This window comes from Meriones unguiculatus, chromosome 20 (genome assembly GCF_030254825.1).
Source record: "Meriones unguiculatus strain TT.TT164.6M chromosome 20, Bangor_MerUng_6.1, whole genome shotgun sequence".
NCBI classification, from domain to species: Eukaryota; Metazoa; Chordata; class Mammalia; order Rodentia; family Muridae; genus Meriones; species Meriones unguiculatus.
The window spans coordinates 51,947,364-51,971,641 of NC_083367.1; positions in this window are offsets into that span (position 1 = coordinate 51,947,364).

Sequence of the window (24,278 nt, forward strand, 5' to 3'; positions counted from 1 at the left end):
CTTTACATAGGCAATTTTTAAAACTCAAATTGCTTAAAATGAATTGAGTCATTGTGATTCTTAAAGATTGGAAGACAATTAAAATTTTTGAATCATATATGACTACCTCTGATGACAAATTTACATAATTTCATAATAAAATAGAAATAAAAATTTAAAAATTTTCTATCATAAGTAAAGTGGAGGATTCATTTTTATTTTACTTTTATTTCTTCACTATCATTCCAAATGTACATTTAGAAAGCTGAAATCCTAAAGTTCCACATAAGAAATTGTCTACAAATTAAGGGAAAGGCAAAGATGGTTTGGAATATCTGATAGGTATTCTGCCTCAGAAGAGCTGTCATAGGATCCTCTGGAAGACATTAGAGGAACACCCAAAGAATGAGGAAAAGGAAAGTTGAAACTGCCTATGAGGAGCTACCAGAATATACGTAAATTACTAATGAATTTCTTAAGTAATTCAGTAATTAAGCCATTCACTAATTAAGATAACACATGCACCTATAGTTTAAGACTCCACAATTTAGGGAACTCATTTTTCTAGGCCAAAAAAAAAAATTATAATTTTCTTATTTAATAATCCCCTACTGACACATGTCAAATTATTTCATGCAACAGTGTAATTTACATTCTACTGCCTGTCTAAAGAGAGGAGCTGCGCAAAACATAGGAAACAACACGCATGTACAGGCACAAACACACACAAACACGTGCACGCATACACTCGCTGTGTGACTATGCCGGAAAGAGATTCTTATGTGTGAAAATATTCAGAGAGGAAAGAAACTCGAATCTCAGGAAATACTGTGGCATCCTGCTGGTTACAAACAGTTTCCCTAAGCATGAATACAGGGAATGTCACAGAAAAGTGTAGCTCATTATAAAGATTCTATCATTCACCGAATAATTTTAAGCCAGGTAGTTGAATATTAATTAATTTTATAACTACAAAACAAAGTTATAGGATAGGACAGAAGCAGATTAGTGTGTGGCTGGTGTTAAGTCTTTCATTCCACTTTAAAAAAGCTGAAGACAGGGTAAGAATTCATGGTAACTAGGAGACTTGACTGTAACAGCATGACATTTATTAGCTCCGTGTTTTCTGACATTATGAGCTGGCTATTGTGTCTGAAAAGAGAAAAGTGTGAGTCATGAATTCTTTCTTCCCACCAGCCTGCCTACTTCTTATCATCCTTCATTCTTTCCTTTTTTATTTCATTTCTTCCTTACTTTTTCCTGCTTCCACTGTTTGTTTCTGTCTTCCTTCCTTCTTTTTTTTCTTTCTCTCTTTCTCTTTCTTCCTTTCTTTCTTCCTTTCTTTCTTTCTTTCTTTCTTTCTTTCTTTCTTTCTTTCTTTCTTTCTTTCCTTCCTTCCTTCCTTCCTTCCTTCCTTCCTTCCTTCCTTCTTTCTTTCTTTCTTTCTTTCTTTCTTCCTTCCTTCTTTTTAGTAGCAGAGAAGAATGAAGAAGCAACCTGCCTTCATATTAGTCTTACAAACATTCTTAGAGTGAAGATAAACTAAGTTCATGTCTGTTTATGATTAAAGGCTTATTTCTCAAGGATTGGGCTGTGACCCATCTGAAACCTTAAGTATGAATGGCTCTGTGCTACCTGTTCCAGGAATGTCAATCATGTCTGTGCTTCAAAAAGGTTGTTATGGCTACCTTGTTATGGTGGCTTGTTGTTAAGACCACGTTACAATCATGTCTTTGATCAGGAGGCCCTTATGCCTAAATTGTTATGCTTGCACTCTTCTCCTGTGGCCTCATCTATTTTGCTTTACAAATTCCCCATTTAGAAACACCCTATCCTTGAGCTATAAAAACCTTGTCTTCCTCACATTCAATGATGACCTCTCAAACTCTGCCTTAGGGGCAGCAGCTCATGAACATAAATTAAAAACTTGCTTTAATTAACTGCATGTTTTAATTAATAGGAACAGGTAATTAATATTTTTCATATTAATTATAGTTTATTTACTTTGTATCCCAGCTGTAGTCCCTTCCTTCAGTCCCTCCTAATCCTACCCTCCCTCCCTCATCTCCTCCCTGCCCCTTGATGGTCTTTTGGATCATATGGCCTCCAAGAAATGATAGAAATAGGAGAGATGATAAGAGAGAGCATAGAAAGGGATGTGGAGATGTGAAAATAGATATATGAAAATTGGCAGATAATACTGTTTAAAACTGTGGTTGTTGCCATTAAATTAAGTAGATCATGGCTTGGAAGGAAAGATATCTCAAATATTTTAGTGCAAATGCCCTGGTTGTATCCTTGAGCATATTTTGGATATATGCCTAGCAGTGGTCTAGCTGGATCTTATGGTAACACTATTTTTAATTTTCTGAGAAAGCACCAGGAATTTAAACTTTTACTAACCTTTAATATTTATTGTGTTTTATGGATTTTAAGAAATGTGAGACTCACCTGACTTAAACCCTCCTGTCAGGACTACAGAGTAACTTGTGCTATCCTCTATCTACCCATTCCTTAGTTCAGGAATTAACATTTGCTTTAGCCTGAAGAGTCGCTTACTAACAATTTTGATGTAATAAACAAAACAAAGCACAATAGAAACAAGACATTTCTGATCTTCAGTCATAAATTCCCACCAGTGTTTTATTTCATTCTAATTTTAGTTTTCGAATAACTTCTATAATTCCACCATGAATTTTCTAATTTTCCTTCATGTCAGCAGTGTAGAAGTTTCTTCTCCAAGGTATTTTCATCATCACATGTTGTTTGATTTTTCTGTTGGCAAGCATTGTGCCTGCGTTGAGATAGAATCTCAATAAACTTTTGATTTGCATTTGTCTGGTGGCTGAGTATTTTCAATATTTTACAAAGTAAAAAGACACCATAACATGTTAAAAACAAACAAACAAACAACAACAATAAAAAAAAGCCACAACATTTCAGGCATTCCACTGAAAGCAGATTAGTATTCACCGTATATAAAAATTGGGAAAAGATTGAAACATCAGAGACATCTAGTCATTATCTTTCTCACTTGGGTGACCATTGAAGGTATCAGGATGACTAAATGTCTGAGGAGGTAAGGTAGTCTTAACTTTCTTTCTCTGAGCCAAAGGTTCTGCTTCCAGATGAAGGGATGGGTAGGAATCTTATTTTCAACATATCCATATCTATTTCTGTATCCTGGTACATATCTTTTCTTGGTATGATTTGACTCTTGACTATGCTAAGAATTTTGCCAGTCAAATGAAGACTCCTTTTTTGGTACTAGATAGTTAGAGTTATGATTGAAACATAAGATTAGGATGAGAAATTCATCCATACTGGTACTTATATTGATGCAAAGAGTCGGTCAAAGGCTGTATAATGTCAGCCAAAGAGGCAAACTCTCAAAGCAGTAAGGAGTAAAACACATTTACTCTTTAAAAATCCATTCTGAAAGGGATGCTTAAAATTCTGACACCTAGCCTGCTTCAAAACACCCCAGGTCATAAAACACTAATGTTACATAGTAAGTGAAGCTCATCTTTAATGAATAGATGTCAATAGATTAGCATTTTAAGTACAGGATGACAGCATGATTGCAATAAACATCTGTGAAATTATTGCTTTCCATCTACATTAATTTGCTAAATGACTGCCACGTAAATAGCCCCAAACCATAAATTAAAAAAAATTCAGAAATCATTAGTAAATTAGACATTGGTTACCTGATCTAAAAAATAAAAGAAAAAAATAAATTAAGTGTGTTGATGCATAACCCCTAGTACTAGAACGTAATGAGAAGGTACAGGTTAGTGGGAATTGAGGTACTTTTGTGTCCAAGGAGAATTTCGGGGAATGAGTGCATGCTGTTTTTAGTGGTTATTGTTGGCTATTTAAAAAGAGATTGATGTGTATCACTGTGTTGTAAAAGAGTGCTTCACATGCTGTGACACAGTAGTTACCTTAGAGTTTCTGCCTATGGATATGAGTTTATACAGAGAAATTGTTGCACTGTATTGAGTTTATACAGGCACCCCAGCTACTGTAACTGTCTTGCTGAGAAGCTGATATCAAAAGGAAGAAAATGAAAACTGTCAGAGACTGAGTAAACAAATACCTGTGTGCTCTATTTTTATGCAATGCACATGCCTGGAAAACTTTTAAAACAAATGTAGGTATACAGACAAAAAAAATTGTAGAACCTGCTTAATTTTAAAGGGGTAAAATTATTAAAGTTTGGCTGCAATTTCACATTCTATTCAAGAAAATTTGGTTCAGAAAAAAATTTGTTGTTATCTTTTTATTTCTTATTTAATTCACTGAGACCCTGAATTGAGAATTTTAAAAGTTAGTTTTAATTGAGACCATAGTAGAAATATTTGGTGCAAATATTCAGAATTTCTTTTGTAAGAGTTTTACAATGATGAGAGGGCCAAGGAATGCCACAAAGTCCACACCACTCAAGAGACTTCACAGAAGAGATTTATTAGAGATTGAGGACATGAAAAACCACCTCCATGAAGGGATGAGAGAAATAGGAAAGGGAGATGTGATGGCTTTAAGGAGAAGGATAATGGAGCATTTTCATAGTGGTTTTATGGAAATGTGTCACATTGACCTTTAGTGATGACATGTCAGGTTGGCCTTTAGTGATGACATATCACATCCGCTATTAATGATGACAAGGCATTGGCCTTGAGCCATTGAAGGAGCACCCTCCCTTTTGTTTATTATAAAATGTAAGAAATAGGAATGGGTGACTGCTGTCTTAGTAATAAGGGCACTGATTTTTGACTGCTTTCTGATGTCTGGAGGTAACATCTGTGGAGACCCAAGAAAGCTTAACAAGGCCAGTAAGAGCAGGCTCTTTCACTTGCTGTCCAGGCTCTGTAGGACCCTCTGGGGCTAGGGAACTGAAGACTGCATTGGTGCTGTTTGCAGTCTTTAAATGATTAGAAATCTGCTGGAACAGACATATATTGGGGACAGAAGATAAAGTTAAGAAGTTTAGGGCATTTTTTTTCCTAGCAATAGATTTGATAATTTTAGGCCCTTGGTCCTAGTTGTTGGTGAAGAAGACTCCCATGACCAGGGAAAGGCAGGGCAATCCAACCTTCAGGAATAAGCAGAGTAGAAAGGTGTGGAAACCGAATATTGATAGACAGTACTTATTGATAGTCCATTATAAAATATCATAGGGTTTTTTTTTGTATAACATAGTTTATCTAAATAGAGAAACTTAACATAATGAGGAAGGACAAAGAATATTACATAAATATTACTATGAACCTGAGCAGATCTTTAGAATTTATAAATCGTATTTGTCAAATAAACTGTATTTACCAAACATACCTTGTTACCAGGTTGACTAGATATAAAGGATAGCATCCCAGTGCAACTCAGATCCCAAAGGGGAGCTCAGGCCCTAGGAAATCCTATACAAGTTACCACAACAATGTAAGAGTTTTTAATGAAACTGAGGGCAAAGGAATGCCCCAAGATCACATCACTCAACAGACCTCACTGCCAGAGATTTATTGGGTGCAGATTTGGGTGGGGCTTGAAAGGCCTCTCTGAGTGGGGAGAGAGAGAGAGCAGGCTGTGATGGCATGGCCTTTATGGGGAAGAGTATATGCACAGTGATAATGTAGATGCATGTCACATTCATCTTCAGTAATGATGTGTCACATTGACTTTCAGTGACAACGTGATGTCGGTAATGAGCTGGGGGGGGCAGTCACACTGGTTCTAGAACCGTGGGTGGGTCCTAAAACTTATTTTATTAAGTTAGAACCAGGAGAAGCAATACATTCTGTATAAAATAACAGTATCATTACTACAAGGTACTATCTAGATAATCTGAGAAACATACTAAAAATTTTAATTATGGGCCTCATTCAATTAATTTTTCAACAAGCAAATGAAGAAAATATTCCAATTTTTCAAGAAAGAAACTGTGAGTGTGTATGACAGTTAATCATTAGTTGCCAGTGAAAAGGATTTAAAATCCCCAGGAGAAGCGCCTCTGGATGCATCTGTTAGTATATTTCCAAAAAATTGTTTAACTTAGGACAAAAATGACCCAGAGGATGGATGGCCCTGCCTTATGGATCTCATCCTCAACTGAGAACAAATGAAAAATCGAGAAAGTGGGGCTAAGCGCTGGCATTCATTTCCTTCTGAGTCCTTTGCATGGACATTATGTGACTAACTACTTTCATTCTCCCACCAATGTACTTTCCTTTGATAGACTTGAACTCCTCAAACACAGGCCATGATGGACTCTTTCTTCTTTGATTTTGTCAGTTCTCTGTCTCAGCAATATGAAAGGAACGAACATAAAGACCTGTCATGAATAGGCTTTTAGAATTGATTGGAGGGGAAGTGTGGAAGAATCTGAAGCCAGGGATCAGAGAACAGAATGTTGAGAGAAAGGTGAACAATGGAGTCCCAGTTATTAATATTCCAGACAGGAATAATGAATTGACTGGGCAAGAGACGACTCATGTTATAGTACGGCAAATAATTTTGTTATATTCTGTCCATATCCTGAAAAGGTAAGTAATGAATAATTCAGAAGTCGTGAGCTCAACTGGAGAAATTTCCCTGGGATATTTAATGATCGGTTTTCTTATTCATCTGTGCAGTGAGAAGTTTGTCAAGGTTGTGCACTCTAATGGCAAAAGGTGCATAGACCCGTTTGATGATATAGCCAAATTTGGAACAAGGAAAGCAGTTGCAATTGTTAGATGTTAGTTTAACTAAAAAAGAAATATCAGTTTTCACTAGGACACCATAAAGGCAACCTCGTTGCAAGAGACTGCATACCGAGGGCTTCAATTTATGATACTGTGAAAGAAAGGAGACCATGAATAGCCAATGCTCTGAAGGAGTTCACTTCTCTTTAGAAAAATACAAAAATTGTTTTCCCAGATCAACACCAGTATAGATAGATTTCACTACTGTAGAGAGGGATCAGACTGCACGATGAACTAAAGGAACTTAAACAGCATAGTTTACATCATGCTCTGATGGCAATAATGGAAAAATTGGAATATGAGGTTTTAGTGGTTTTTGTCAAGGTTCAAGAAAGTTTCTGGGGCAAGGCAATATGTGCCAGTGTCTGATTCTATACAATAAATGTAAATAAGGATATTGCAACAAGTTTTGGATTTTAGTCCTAAATCATATCCTAGATTCTAAGGAGAGCACAGAATATTGGAGACACCAGACCCAAGGAACATCTCCAGTGAAAGTTATAGACATGGAAAGAACAAGAAAAAGAGTGAGGTGAGATGTTTTGCAAATGTGGAAATTGGGGATCAGAATTACCTATTACCTTTGGAGAAAAGATGCTTTCACCAAATAGATGTCAAACTTTGGTCTGCTTTATTTGATAGTCTTTTCTAAGCTAAAGAATTACTCTGGTCTGATATTTCCTTTCTATTCCCCTACTTCCCCATTTGGCAATTAGACTGTTTACTCTTTTTTAATTTAATTTTATTTATATATTTATCTATTACAATTTATTCACTTTGTATTGCCGCTGCAGCCCTCTCCCTTGTCTCCTACTAGTTCCACCCACCCTCCCTCTTCTCCCCCGATGTCCTTTCCCTAATCCACTTATAGGGGAAGGCCTGCTCCCCTTCTATCTGACCATAGTTTGTCAGGTCTCATCAAGGCTGGCTGCATACTCTTCTTCTGTGTCCTGGCAAGGCTGCACCCCCCACCAGGATATGGTGATCAAAGGGCCAACCACTGAGTTCATCTCAGAGGCAGCCCTAATCCCCAGGAGAGACCCACCTGGAGACTGAGCAGCCAATGGGCTTCCTTTGAATATGGGGTCTAGGCCTTCTCCATTCATGGTCCTTGCTTGGAGCATCAGTCCCTGTAGGCCCCCATGGGCCCAGGCATTTTGGCTCTGTATGTCTCCTTGTGGAGTTCCTGACCCTCCAGGTCTTTCTATCTCCCTCTTCTTCCATAAGGATTCCGGCACTTTGCCCAAAGTTTGGCTGTGAGTCTTGGTATCTTATTCGATACCCTGGTGGGGAGAGTCTATCAGAGGTCCTGTGTGGAAGGCTCCTGTCCTGTTCCTTGTCTTCTCCTACTTCTGATACCTATCCTGTTTGCCCTTCTGAATGAAAATTAATCCTCTTTCCTAGGGTCCTCCTTGTTTTTTTAGCTTTTTTTTAGGACTATAGAGTTTAGTATGTTCATCCTATATTATATGTCTAATATCTACTTATAAATGAGTATATATCATATGTGTCTTTCTGCTTCTGGGTTACCTCACTCAGGATGATCTTTGCTAGATCCCACCATTTGCCTGCAAATTTCATGATTTGCTTGATTTAAACTGCATAGTAGTGTTCCATTGTGTAAATGTACCACACTATCTGTATCCATTCCGCCATTGAGGGACATCTAGATTGTTGCCAGATTCTGGCTATTACAAATAAAGCTGCTGTGAATGTAGTTGAGCAAATGTCCTTATTGAATGGTGAGGCATCTTTTGGGCATATCCTTAAGAGATGTGTAGCTGGATCTTGAAGTAGCACTATTCCTAATTTTCTGAGAAAGTGTCAGATTGGTTTCCAAAGTGATTGTACATGGTACCACCAGCAATGGAAGAGGGCTCCCTTTCTCCACATCTTCTCCAATATGCATCATCTTTTGAGTTTTGATCTTAGCAATTCTGATGAGAATACATACTGGGTAAATATCTTCAACCCTACATCTGACAGAGGGCGAACATCCAGAACATATAAAGAACTGAAGAAGTTAAACACCAACAAGCCTAGCAATCCAATTAAAAAGCTAAAATGATACACTCAGGATGCGAGGCTAAGCACTGCACTCAGGGTCAGCCGCTTTGGACCCAGAGAAGAGCATGTCTGATTGCATGCGGGTTGATGCCCCAGGTCCCGCCTCTGAGAAAAAGGTATCGGACGGGTCTGATGCTCTTTGGGTGGATGACACCTAAATGAACATCTGTACAAAGTCCCAATTTATTTCTAACATCAGAGATCAGACCTCTACTCTTGCCTGATGCGTCTAAAACAAAAAGGGGGAACTGTAGAGAGCTGCGGAATGCTATGCCTTAAAGATGGAGCTGGTTTCCGCCTTCCACCTTCCCGATGGTGAGTGCTCTCTGTCACGAACAACTCCACATTTGGCTAAGGCCGAGGATCTGGCTTGCTTCCATGTATGTGGACCTATCTGCATTGCCCACGTGGCACGCCTGGGTTGGCTACCCAGAGGCTATTTAAGCTGTGGGCTGGCTTTCCCCGGGGTCCGAGGATTGTTCAATGTTCCTGAATAAACTGCATTGAAAAAAAAAATTGGGACAAATATAAACAGAGAATGCTCCATAGAGGAATATCAAATGGCAGAGAAACACTCAAAGAAATGATCAACATATATAGTCATTCAGGAAATGCAAATCAAAACTACCCTGATATTTCACCTAACACCCATCAGAATGGCTAAGATTGTTTATTCTGTACAGTTGTATATTTAAATGCCACTAGGAATGCTCTTATAGGATATTAAAGGTAAGAAATTGAGACTCAGAAGAGACATTAATCCTTAGTCTTCTTTAATTTTGAGAAACATTGGAACTCTTGAAACTTTCATCAGTTTTGGGGATGTACTAATGGGATTTTTCATTAAGAGATAAGTATGGAACTTTGTGGATCAAAATGGAATGATAAGACGTAAAGTGTTGTGTTTGCATCTCAAGTGGTCTCCGGCGGAACGTGCTATTTATTCTTCAGTATATATTTGACTAGACCTAGAATCAGTAGATATTCTTCAGGGTGTATATTTCAGGGAATGTCTAGAGAGGTGCAACCAAAAAATGGATGATCCACTAGGAATGTGGGCCTGTGTTCTGAATTGCATAAAAAGAAAAGGGGGAAATGTGAAGAGTGTGATCTGAGCACAACACTCATCTTTCTTTGCTTCCAGACTGAAAATAAAATAAGACCAGCTGTCTTATGCTGTCATCATTGTGCCTTCCCCACCAATCATTGTCGAACTATCTCCTCAAACTGTGACCCTGATTAAACACTTCTTTCCCCCAGTAAGTGGATTTTTAGGTCCTTGTCATAGCAACAAGAACAGTCATAAATATGACTGTATGTGCGAACAGTTCTTGAGGTTATACTGTCATCAGAACTGATGAGATATCTCAGATTATCTAGAGTGGCCATACTATTAACCACCCATGGAGCTAAGAAATCCATCATATTTAACCAAGATCCAACATTTTCCTTCCAAGCCCTCGACAATGAGCTCAAAATAAGTCCTTCAATCTTCACTTTGCCATATATTTCAAGCATATTTAAAAATGGGTAATGCTATTCGTGATTTAAACTTCCACATATTACGTTACATTTCATCTTTTTTCACCCTAAGAACTCAGCATAAAGAGTTGATGCCTCTTTCTAGAACACAGAAAGGACAATTCATAAATGATCTTTCTAAATTATTACAGGGATGCATTTTTCATCACTGTCATATTCTATCCATTGACGTAAACTATCAGTCTCTCTCATGGATTGTAACATCAAGGATGCATAAGACCAAGAGAATTTTAGAGTAAGATGCTGGCTTATTGGGTAAAGGCAATTGTCAACAAGCCTGACAACTCGTATTTAATCCTCAGGTCCAACGGTATGTAAACAGGGAACCGACTCTTACAAATTGTCCTCTGACTTTCACATGTCCACCATAGCACACATATATTCATATACACACATATATGGACCTAACTAAATCTATAAAGACTATGCAGAAATATAATTTTATGTATTTTTATTCCCCGAACACTGTAAATTGTCAGTGATTGTTTGGTGAATGGATAGATGAATTGAACATTTGATTTATCTATTGGGATTATTGATCAGAAAGCATCATGTTTGTATTGCTGGAGTTGGCCAATGATACTTAAAGCTTTTCTGTCACTTTAGAATAAGTTTATATTGAGTTGCTATTAAATATTTGGTTATATGGCCATGGGAGTTTCTTTTTTATTTTTTTTTACCTTTTATTAATTACACTTTATTCATTTTGTATCCCCCCATAAGCCCCTCCCTCCTCCCCTCCCTATCCCACCCTCCCCCTCCTTCTGCATGCATGCCCCTCCCCAAGTCCAGGGATAGGGGAGGTCTTCCACTCCTTCTTTCTGATCTTAGTGTATCAGTTCTCATCAGAAGTGGCTGCATTGTCAGGGTTCTAGGTTATCTCCATGAATAGTCCTTGGTTGGAGTATGAGTCTCTGGGAAGTTCCCTGTGTTCAAATTTTCTTGTTCTGTTGCTCTCCTTGTTGAGTTCCTGTCCTCTCCAGCTCTTACTATTTCCCACTTCTTACATAAAATTCCATTCACTCTGCCTGTCAGTTGGCCATCAGGCTCAGTATCTGCTTTCACAGTCTGCATGGCAGAGGCTTTCAGAGGCCCTCTGTGGCAGGTTCCTAGGTTGTTTCCTGTTTTCTTCTTCTTCTGATGTCCATCCTCTTTGCCTTTCAGGATGGGTATTGAACATTTTAGTTAGGGTCCTCTCTTTTGCTTAGTATGTTTAGATGTACAGATTTTAGTGGGTTTATTCTATGTTGTATGTTTATATGAGTGAGTATATACTGTGTGTGTGTTTTTGCTTCTGGGACAACTCACTCAGGATGATCCTTTCCAGATCCCACCATTTACCTGCAAATTTCATGATTTCCTTATTTTTCATTGCTGAGTAATATTCCATTGTATAAATGTACCACAGTTTCTGCATCCATTCTTCAGTTGAGGGGCATCTGGGCTGTTTCCAGCTTCTGGCTATTACAAATGAAGCTGCTACAAACATGGTTGAGCAAATGTCCTTTTTGTGTACTTGAGCCTCTTTTGGGTATATGCCTAGGAGTGGTATGGCTGTATCTTGAGGAAGCACTATTCCTAGTTGTCTGAGAAAGCGCCAGATTGATTTCCAGAGTGGTTGTACAAGTTTACACTCCCACCAGCAGTGGAGAAGGGTTCCCCTTTCTCCACAACCTCTCCAGCATGTGTTGTCACTTGAGTTTTTGATCTTGGCCATTCTCATGGGTGTAAGGTGAAATCTCAGGGTTGTTTTGATTTTCATTTCCCTGATGGCTAATGAGGATGAGCACTTCTTTAAGTGCTTCTCTGCCATTCGGTATTCCTCTACAGAGAATTCTCTGTTTAGCTCTGTTCCCCATTTTTTAAGTGGATTACTTGGTTTGCTGCTTTTCAGCTTCTTTAGTTCTTTATATATACTGGATATGAGTCCTCTGTCAGATAAAGGGTCGGTGAAGATTCTTTCCCAATCTGTAGGCAGTCGCTTTGTTTTGATGACAGTGTCCTTTGCTTTGCAGAAGCTTTTCAGTTTCATGAGGTCCCATTTATTGATTCTTGCAGTTAGAGTCTGTGCTTTTGGTGTTCTGTTCAGGAAGTTTTCTCCTGTACCAATGAGTTCTAGGGTATTTCCCACTTTTTTTCTAGCTGATTTAATGTGTCTGGTTTTATGTTGAGGTCTTTGATCCACTTGGACTGTAGTTTTGTGCAGGGTGATAAGTATGGATCTATTTTTATTTTTCTACATGAAGACATCCAGTTGGACCAGCACCATTTGTTGAAGATGCTATCTTTTTTCCATTGTATGGTTTTGGCATCTTTGTCAATAATCAGGTGTCCATAAGTGTGTGGGTTTATTTCTGGGTCCTCTCTTCAGTTCCATTGATCCACCATTCTGTTTCTATGCCAGTACCATGCAGTTTTTATAACTGTTGCTCTATAGTACAGCTTGTGATCAGGGATGGAGATTCCTCCAGAAGATAGAGGATTGTTTTAGCAATTCTTGGTTTCTTGTTATTCCATACGAAGTTGAGAATTTTTCTTTCCAGGTCTGTAAAGAATTGTGTTGGCAATTTGATGGGAATTGCATTAAATCTGTAGATTGCTTTTGGTAAGATGGCCATTTTTACTATGTTAATCCTACCAAGCCATGAGCATGGGAGATCTTTCCATCTTCTCATATCTTCTTCTAATTCTTTCTTCAGAGACTTGAAATTTTTTTCATACAAGTCTTTGATTTGCTTGGTTAGGGTTACACCAAGGTACTTTATATCATTTGTAGCTATTGTGAAGGGTGTTGTTTCTCTAATTTCTTTCTCAGCTCTTTTGTTTTTTGTATATAGGAGTGCTACTGATTTTTTTGAGTTAATTTTGTATCTGGCCACTTTGCTGAAGGTGTTTATTAGCTGTAGGAGTTCCCTGGTAGAGTTTTTGGGGTCACTCACGTATACTATAATATCATCTGCAAATAGTGATAATTTGACTTCTTCCTTTCCAATTTGTATCTCCTTTATCTCCTTAAACTGTCTTATTGTTCTAGCAAGGACTTCCAGAACTATGTTGAAGAGATATGGAGAGAATGGGCAGCCTTGCCTTGTCCCTGATTTCAGTGGGATTGCTTTAAGTTTCTCTCCATTTAGTTTGATGTTGGCTATAGGCTTGCTGTATATCACCTTTACTATGTTTAGATATGTGCTTTGTATCCCTGATCTCTCCAATACTTTGAACATGAATGGATGTTGGGTCTTGTCAAATGATTTTTCAGCATCTAGGGAGATGATCATGTTTTTTTTTTTTCTTTCAGTTTGTTTATATGATGGGTCCCATTGATGGATTTCCGTATATTGAACCACCCCTGCATACCTGGGATGAAGCCTACTTGGTCATAGTGGATGATCTCTTTGATGTGTTCTTGTATTCGGTATGCAAGTATTTTGTTGAGTTTTTTTTGCATCAAGGTAATCATGAAATTTGCAGGTAAATGGTGGGAACTGGAAAACGATCATCCTGAGTGAGCTGTCCCAGAAACAAAAAGACACACACTTACTCATATAGACATATAATATGGGATAAACCTACTAATATTTGTACATCTAAAGAAACTAATCAAGAGGGAAGGCCCTGACTAAAGTACTCAAGCCCCATCCTGAAAGAAAAAGAGGATGGACATCAGAAGAAGAAGAAAACAGGAAAAAAATTAGGGACCTGCCACAGAGGGCCTCTGAAAGGCTCTGCCCTGCAGACTATCAAAGCAGATGTTGAGACTTATGGCTAACTGTTGGGCAGAGTGCATGGAATCCTATGAAAGAAGAAAGAAATAGTAAGATCTGGAGAGAACAGGAACTCCACAAGGAGAGCAACTGAACCAGAAAATTTGAACACAGGGAACTTCCCAGAGACTCATACTCCAACCAAGGACTATTCATGGAGATAACCTAGAACCCCTGCGCAGATGTAGCCCATGTCAGTTCAGTGTCCAAGTGGGTTCCATAGTAATGGGAAGAGGGACTGCCTCTGACACAATCTGATTGGCCTGCTCTTTGATCACCTCCCCCTGAGGGGGGAGCAGCCTTACCAGGCCACAGTAGATGACAATGCAGCCACTGCTGATGAGATCTGATAGACTAAGATCACAAGAAAGGAGAGGGGGACCTCCCCTATCAGTGGAGGGTAGGAAAGTAGGGTTTATGGGTGGATACAAAGTGAATAAAGTATAATTAATAAAAATAGTGAAAAAAAAGTCCTGGTACAGCCAGTGCCCTTAAAAACAAAATAACCAAAAAAATCAATAATGCATATCCATGCATGGTCCTTGGTTGGTGGTTCAGTTTCCAGAAGCCTGGGCCATGTTTAGTTGACTCTGTTGGGTCCTTGTGGAGCTCCTGTTACCTCCAGGTCCTTATATTCTCCTCCCTACTTTTCCATAAGACATTCTGTGCTTTTCCCACGGTTTGGCTGTGAGTCTCAGCTGGGTGGACCCTCTCAGAGGACAGCTATGCTAGCCCCTCAACATAGATACAGTTGATGGGCAGCTCTGTCTTCATGTGTTCCCTAGTAAGGGAAACAGGGGCTGACTTGACTCTGTTGCCTGCTTTTTTGATGACTTCCTCCTAGGATGGCTGCTTCACAAAGCCACAAAGGAAGAGGATGCCCTTAGTTCTGCTGCTGTTTGATGTGATGGGGTGGGTTGGTGTGGTCGGGGGGAGGTGGGGAACTTCCTTTTCTGAAGGATAAGGGATGGGGAGTTGGAGGAAGATGAAGAATGGGACTGAGAAGAGAGATGGAAGGGGGTTACAATTAAGATGTAAAGTGAATGAATGAATAAGTGAATGAATTAATGAATCAATGAATCAATCAATCAATCAATCATGCCTGGTTCCAGTGGGGCAACAGTCAGAAATACTGCTGGGGAGATTGTGTTCAGATACTGCTTACTTAGGAAAGTGAACCTTGGTCTTCTTGTGGACAGAAAAAATGGCTGTTTCTGAGTGTTTTGCCCATCATTCTCTCATACTGGGTTGCCTTATCCAGCCTAAATACAAGGGGGGAAGGGATCCTGTGTACCTAACCTTAGTGTAGCTTTATATCCCATGTTTGGTTGATACCTGTGTGAGGCCTGCCCATCTCGGAAGAGAAATGGAGGAAGTGTGGATAGGGGAGGCGGAAGGAGTGCAGGGAAGGCAAACTGTTGTTAGGATGTAAAAATAATAACAGTAAATAATTCAGCTAATTGTGAATTGATTTGGCTTGGAAAGTTTCACTAGAGTAAATACTGATTCCATTCAACTTATTTGGACTCAGTTTTTTTTTTTTTTTTTTTTCTTGTTGGTTTCCCCATAATGTAGCTATGCCATACACCTATATTGTTCTCTTCTTTTTAAAGTCTTAAGTCCAGTACTTGCAGAGACAGAAGTGAGAGAGTTCGAGGCCAGCTTGGTCTGTATACAGAGTGAGTCCAGGACAGCCAAGGCTACAAAGAACCCTGTCTGGGAAAAAAAAAAAGAAGAAGAAGATAGAAAACAGAAAAAAAGCAAAAGAAAAATAAGAAAGAAATATGTTACAAAAAATAATATAACTATATTTTATAATAGTCTAATACTATATGATTCTATACCTGTGTATAATGTAATACTTTTCAAAGTAGTTTTGACTTAAATAGTAATTGTAATTACACACATAAAATGACAAAACCAGGTTTTTCTACTTGACTAAATGTTCCATTTTAAAGCAAAATGTATTTCATGGGAGAACTATAATGTTCAGGGAAACGTATTGTTCACATATTCTGTACATGTTGAAAGGAACATATATGGAAGAAAATATAACTGTATTCTACTGGTGTATTACAGTAAAATGATAAAATATATATATTGTTGTAAGCAACCTATCCATTATAATTTTATATAAAAATTTACCTGCAAATACATACACAAATGAACACAAGCTTCTGAAAACATCTTACCTGAACAAAAGGCAATTGTAAAAAAAAAAAAAAAATACAGTTAAATGGGTGAGTTGTTGCCACATGGAATTCAGGGAGATTACTAAATGTGTGAAGTGAGTAAAAATGTGTGATTTTAGAAAACAAACTGTACACTTCATTTTGCTATATTCCCCAAATAGAGATGCCCAGGTGTTATCAGATATATTCATTAGAAACCACCTTGTACTGAAAATATGTATTTGCTACATAGAATTATTTATAATTCCTCAATAATACCGTTAAAAAATCTCTTTTATAAAGTGAAAGAAAGACCTTTAGCTCCCAGTTGGTGGTTTGTTTGGAAAGGATTAGGAGGTGTGGCCATTTTGGAGAAGGTGGATCACTGCACTTTGGCTTTGAGGTGTCCTAAATCCACACAAAGATAAGCCTTGCCCTCTCTCTTACTCCAGACTGTGGATCAGGATGTAAGCTTTCAGCAACTACCTAACACCGGGCCTGGCTGCCTGTCAAAGTGCTTCCCTGCATGTTGATCATAACTAATCCTCTGAAACTGTAAGCAAACACCTAATTAAATGTTTTCATTTATATGTTTACTTGGTCACTGTGTCTCGGCACAGCAATACAACAGTGACTAAGAGAGAGATGTTTTAAAGCTCTTCATCCTACCACAAGGTGTGCTTCCTCTCAGCTCCCACAATCTGGTTGGTTTACAACAGAACAAGGCAAACTTGGAGAGGGGAGGAGAGCCAAGTTGGCTCTCATTTAAGTGAACACCCACTACCCAATTTCTTAAGGCATCCTTTGTTGAAGTAGAACCTTGAGGATAATCTTCATCATCATCATAATAACAATATTAATAATAATTATTATTTGTTGGAGTATTGCCTTGTCATTGTGTATTCAGATACTGATTTCTTTGTTTTGTTTTGTTTTTGACAATTTGTCTTTTTATTTTTTTTTTTTAATTTTTAAAATTATGAATGGGGAGGAGGTCCGCCCCTATCAGTGGACTTGGAAAGGGGCACGGTGGAGATGAGGGAGGGAGGGAGGGACTGGGAGGGAATGAGCAATCGGGACACAGCTGGGATACAGAGTTAATAAAATGTAACTGATAAAATAAATAATAATAAAATAAATAAATAAATAAAATTATTTATTGCAATTTATTCACTTTGTATCCAGGTTGTGGCCCCCCTCCCTCATCTCCTCCCAATCTCTCCTTTCCTCTTCTCTTTTTTGCCCTTTATTTTATTTGTTTTTTTGTTTTATTTTTATTCTTTAAATTTCAGTTTATTTAATTTTTATCCCCATGGTGCCTCCTCCCTATTCTCCTTCCCCTTGCCCCTTCCCCTTTCCCTTTCCCCCCAAGAAAAGGGGAGACCTCCTCCCCTCATATCAACCCTCCTCAGCACATCATGTCATATCAGGACTGAGTGTATCCTTATAACCTAAGACCAGAAAAGGCAGCACAGCCAGGAGGAAGTTATCCAAAAGCAGGCAAGCATGTTAGTCCATATTAGAAACAACACCATTCACCAGGCACCCCATATGAACACCAAACTGCCCATCAGCTACATGCAGGGGACCATAGTTCCAGACAATGCATCCTCCACAGTTGATGTCTCAGTCTCTGTAAGCCCGCATGGGTCTGGATTAGTTGTCTCTGTTGGTCTTCTTGTGAGGCTCCTGTCCCCTCCTGGCAACTTTCCATCTTTCCCCTTATGCATCTACAGGAACCCTGGGGCCCTGTCCCACGCTTAGCTGCAAGTAGTATCATCTGTCTCCATCCATTGCTGGCTAGAGCCTCCCAGATGATGGTCAAGTTAGGCTCCTGTCTGCAAGCATAGAAGAGCATCATTAATAGTGTCAGGGACTAGCTCTGTATCATGGAATAGATCACAGGTTGGGCCAATTATTGGTTGGATATTCCCTCAATCTTTATTCCCTCTTTGTCCCTGCACTTCTTATGGGTGGGGTAATTTTTGGAACAAAGGTTTTGTCAGTGAGTTGTTGTTCTCATTCTTCTACTACTCCTGCCTGGCTAGGAGGTGGTCACTTCAGTTCATGTGCCCTGTTAGTAGTCTCAGCTAGAGCCACACCCATATCTTCCCAGGAGCCTGCCCTGTTGTAGGCCTCTAGCTTGACAAAGAGAGGCCCTTAGTTTTCCTTCGTGTTCCCAGGCCTCTCATCCATGTTCTCCCCACATCTGATCTCTACCCATTAATCTGCTGCCCAGTTACTTCTCTTCACCCTCTTCTGCTACCTGTTCTATTTCTTTTCTGAGCGACATTCAGCACACTCCCTTGGACCCTGCTCATTACTTAGCTTCTTTGGCTGCATGTGTTGTAGTATGTTTATCCTGTACTGGAGGTCCAATATCTGCTTATAAGAACATAGCATGGGGATCTTTCTGGGTCTAGGTTTCTTCACTCAAGATGATCTTTACCTGCAAATTTCATGATGTCCTTCTTTTTTAATAGCTGAGTAGTATTCCATTGTATAAATGTACCACAATTTTTGTATCCATTCTTTGGCTGAGGAACATGTAGGTTGTTTTCAGATTTTGGCTATTTCAATTAAAGCTAATATGAACATAGTTGAGCCCAGGAGTATTATAGGTGGGTCTTGAGGTAGAACTATGCTCAGTTTTCTCAGAAAGCCCCAGATTGATTTCAAGAGAGGTTGTGCAAGTTTGTACTCCCACCAACAATGGAGGTGTGTTCCCCTTTCTCAACATCCTCACCAGCATGTGTTGCCCCATGAGTTTTTGATCTTGGTAGAATCTTACAGTTGTTTTGATTAGCATTTCTCTGATGGCTAAGGACACTGAGAATTTCATTTAATGCTTCTCAGCCATTCAAGATTCCTTTGCTGTGAAATATCATTTTTGCTCTGTAAACCATTTTTAAAATTTTAATTTTAATTTTATTAATTACAGTTTATTCACTTTGTATCCAGCTGTAGCCTCCTATCCCCTCCCTTCCCTCTTCTTCTCCTATGCCCCTCCCCCAGTCCAATAAGATGGAGGTCTTCTTTCCCGTCCATCTGACTTTTAATTGAATTATTTGATTTTTTGATGATTAATTTAAGTTCTGTGTATGTTCTAGTTATTAGCCATCTGTCTGATGTGATGTTCTTGAAGATCTAATCTTATAAATCTTTTCTTGTTCTGTAGGTGGCCGTTTTGTTCTATTGACAGCCCACATTGATTTCTCAGTTTCATGAGATCACACTTATTATTAATTACTGATGTCAGCCTGTGCTGTTCATGTTAGATCCATAGTTGTCTCCTATGCCAATGAGCTCCAGATTTCCTCCCACTTTATCTTTTAATAGATTTAGACTCTCTCATTTCACATCAAGATCTTTGATCTGCTTTAATTTTCCTGTATTAGTTGAGGATTGCTCTGTGTCTGCGTATGTGGTCAGTTTTGAAGAAGGTTCCATGAGATGTTGAAAATGTATATATATATATATATATATATATATATATATATATATTATGTATATAAAGGTATATATATATATGGTATATATGTATATATACATATATGAGGAATATATATATAACATATATATGGCATATATCTATATATGGTATATATATAGTATACCTTATATACATACCTTATATATGTGTATATATATACCTTATATATATACCATATATATATATATATATATATATATATATATATATACATACATACACCTTTATATATATATATATATATATATAAAACTTTCCCAGGCCTTTCTTTATTTATTTGAGTTTGAATAGAATGTTCTGTAGACATCTTTTAGGTCCAGTTGACTCTTAAGGTTAGTTAATTTGCTATTTCTCGGTTTAGTTTCCAATTATCTGCCCATTGGTGAAAGAGATGTGTTGAAGTCTCCTACAATTAACCAGTGGGGTTCAATTTGTTATTTAAGCTTTAGTAATGTTTCTTTCACAAATGTGGGTGCCCTTGCATTTGGGCCATATATGTTCAGAATTAAGACATCATCTTGGTTGATTTTTCCTTTGACGAATATGAAGTGCCAGTTCCTAACTCTTTTGAATAATTTTGGTTGAAACTCTATTTTATTAGATATTAGAATAGCTACTCCAGCTTGCTTCTTATGTCTGTTTGCTTGGAAAACTTTCCCAGGCCTTTATTCTGTGGTAATATCTATCATTATTGCTGAGTTGTGTATCTTGTATGTAACAGAATGGTGGGTCCTGTTTATGCATCCATTCTGTTAGCCTGTGTCTTTTCATTGAGGAGCTGGGCCATTCATTTTGAGATATAGATATCAACAGTAGTTGTTAATTCCTGTTACTTTGACATTAGTAGTGAGTGTGTGTGCGTGCGTGCGTGTGTGTGTGTGTGTGTGTGTATGTGTGTGTGTGTTTCCTTTCTTTTGGCTTTGTGCTGTAGTGTTATTTGTTTCCTGTGTTCTCCTGGGTGTAGGTAGCCTTCTTGAGTTGGATATTCTTTCTAGTATTTTCTGTAGGGCTGGGTTTGTGTCTAGGTACTTATTAAACTTGGTTTTGTCATGGAATATCTTGTTTTTTCCATCTATGGTGACTGAATATTTTGCTGGTTATAGTAATCTGTGTTGATATCTGTGCTCTCTTAGTGTCTGCATGACATTTGACAAGGTCCTTGCTTTAATAGTCTCTACTGAGAAGACAGGTATAATTCTGACAGGTTTGCCTTTATGTGTGATGACCTTTTTCCCATGCAGCTCTTAATATTATTTCTTTGTTCTGTATATTTAGTGTTTTGATTATTATGTGACAAGAGGATTTTCTTTTCTGGACCAATCCATTTGGTGTTCTGTAGGCTTCTCGTGTGTTTATAGGCATTTTTTTTTCTTTTAGGTTGGAAAGTTTGCTTCTGTGATTTTGAAGAAATTATTTTCTAGGTCTTGGAATTTCGTGTCTTCTATTCTTATTATTTTTAGGTTTGGTCTTTTCATATTATCCTATATTTCTTGGATTTTTTTAAATTTTTTATTTAACTTTTATTAATTACGCTTTATTCCTTTTGTATCCCTCCATAAGCCCCTCCCTCCTCCCCTCTCGGTTCCACCCTTCCCCCCTTTCTGCATGCATGCCTCTCCCCAAGTCCACTGATAGGGGAGGTCCTCTTCTCCTTCTTTCTGATCTTTTTTTTGAGAAGAACAAAAAAAAAAGTTCTTGGATGCTTTTTGTCAGGAGCTTTTTAGATTTAACATTTTCTTTGACTGATGTATTGGTTTTTTCAGTCATATCTTCTAGACCCTAGATTCTCTCTTCCATCTCTTGCATTCTGTTATTGAGGCTTGTGTATGTAGTTCCTGCTCTCTTCCCTAGGTTTTCCATCTCCAGCATTGCCTCAGATTGCATTTTCTTTATTGCTTCTATTTTCATTCTTAGGTCCTGGAGACTTTTATTCATTTCTTTCTCCTGTTTGGTTGTAATTTACTGTATTTCTTTAAGAAAGTTATTTAATTATTCTACCTGTTTTATTATATATATCTTTAAGTGATTTACTCAATTCCTTCAACTGTTTGGTTGTATTTTCCTCCAGTTCTTTGCGGGATTTATTTTCTTCTTTTAAGGCCTTTATCGTTTTTACAACCTCATATTTAAGATCAGTTTCCTGTGCTTCCACTGTAATAGTATCCTTAGGACTTGCTATGGTAGGATAGCTGGTGGGTTTTTGTTGTTGTTGTTGTTGTTGTTGTTTTGTTTGTTTGTTTTTTGTGTGGTGTCATATGACCCCGGGTTTTCTTGCTAGCATTCTTGCTCTTACCTCTAGCCAATTGATTGATTCTGTTATTATCAGGCCTTTGATGGTAATAGGTGTCTGGGGTTGTAGTTTGAGCTTATGGTCTCATATGATTCCAGTCCTCTGCTTTCCTTTCTTCTCCTCGATCTCTGCTCTTCTCCTCAGCCTCAGATCATGGTGGGTCAATTGAAATGCCTGAGGCCTGGGAACTAGGGTTTGGGGTGTGCAGGGGAAGGGCCCAGTACAGAACTCCACACTGTTGCTGGCAGGCTGTGTCAGACCAGTAGATGGGGAGGATTGGGGCAGCACTCACCTCCATATGCTGATTTCTGTGCCCCAAGTTCAATTGCCATTTTGCACATGAGAACTATGAGAACTGTCATTGCTATGAAGGATCTCCTGAGAGGGGAGAAGTTAGGATGTTTGGGGTCATTGTCAGAGTCTGAGGTAGGATGAGGATTCATAAAGAAGACCCTTTGAGGAGTTTGCCATGAGGGCAGAGAGTTACAGCAGAAGTAGAAGATAGGACTGAGATGGCAAGTGAAAGGGCACAGGGCTGGGCAGTAGCCATACTAACATAATCGGGTTATATTAGATGAATATCTGCCCAGTTATAGTTTTTAAAGCTCGTTAAATGAATCTAATAATTCTTTGTGTCAATTTGGTAACGAAGGTTTGTATTATAAAAGGCTTCAACTAATGCCATAATTCAACAATTATTTAATAAAACAAATTAACTTCATAATGAAAATTAAAAATAGAAGATGTTAATATTATTAAATATATTACTTTAAAATAAGTAATATTAAGATGTTATAAGTATGATAAAATATAAGCATGTATATAGGTATGTGGATAGCAACATGTAATATGTACCTAAGCAGGTACATTTATACACTATAAGGAGACTGAAAATACTTACTCTGATTTTATGGCTAATACAAAACATTTTGAAGGAGGATAAGAACGCCTACAGCTGAATACTCACAGAAATGTTTACTCCTCTAACAATACCTTATGTAACTGTAAAAATCACAATATGATTGGAAAGTACTGTGCATCATAATATTCTTCATTTTGCTATATTTCTTAAGTTGTACTATAGAGCAACAGTTTTAAAAATTGCATGGTACTGGCATAGAAACAGAATGGTGGATCAATGGAACCAAACAGAGGACCCAGAAATAAACCCACACACTTATGGACACCTGATCTTTGACAAAGACGCCAAAACCATTCAATGGAAAAAAGATAGCATCTTCAACAAATGGTGCTGGTCCAACTGGATGTCTACATGTAGAAAAAATGAAAATAGATCCATACTTATCACCCTGCACAAAACTGAAGTCAAAGTGGATCAAAGACCTCAACATAAAACCAGACACATTAAATCAGCTAGAAAAAAAAGTGGGGAATACCCTAGAACTCATTGGTACAGGGGAAAACTTCCTGAACAGAACACCAACAGCACAGGATCTAAGAGCAACAATCAATAAATGGGACCTCATGAAACTTAAAAGCTTCTGCAAAGCAAAGGACACTGTCATCAAAACAAAGCGACTGCCTACAGATTGGGAAAGAATCTTCACCAACCCTTTATCTGAGAGAGGACTCATATCCAGTATATATAAAGAACTAAAGAAGCTGAAAAGCAGCAAACCAAGTAATCCACTTAAAAAATGGGGAACAGAGCTAAACAGAGAATTCTCTGTAGAGGAATATCGAATGGTAGAGAAGCACTTAAAGAAATGCTTAACCTCATTAGCCATTAGGGAAATGCAAATCAAAACAACCCTGAGACTTCACCTTACACCCATGAGAATGGCCAAGATCAAAAACTCAAGTGACAACACATGCTGGAGAGGTTGTGGAGAAAGGGGAACCCTCCTCCACTGCTGGTGGGAGTGTAAACTTGTACAACCACTCTGGAAATCAATCTGGCGCTTTCTCAGACAACTAGGAATAGCGCTTCCCCAAGATCCAGCCATACCACTCCTGGGCATATATCCAAAAGAGGCTCAAGTACACAAAAAGGACATTTGCTCAACCATGTTTGTAGCAGCTTTATTTGTAATAGCCAGAAGCTGGAAACAGCCCAGATGCCCCTCAACTGAAGAATGGTTGCAGAAACTGTGGTACATGTATAAAATGGATTATTACTCAGCAATGAAAAATAAGGAAATTATGAAATTTGCAGGTAAATGATGGGACCTGGAAAGGATCATCCTGAGTGAGTTGTCCCAAAAGCAA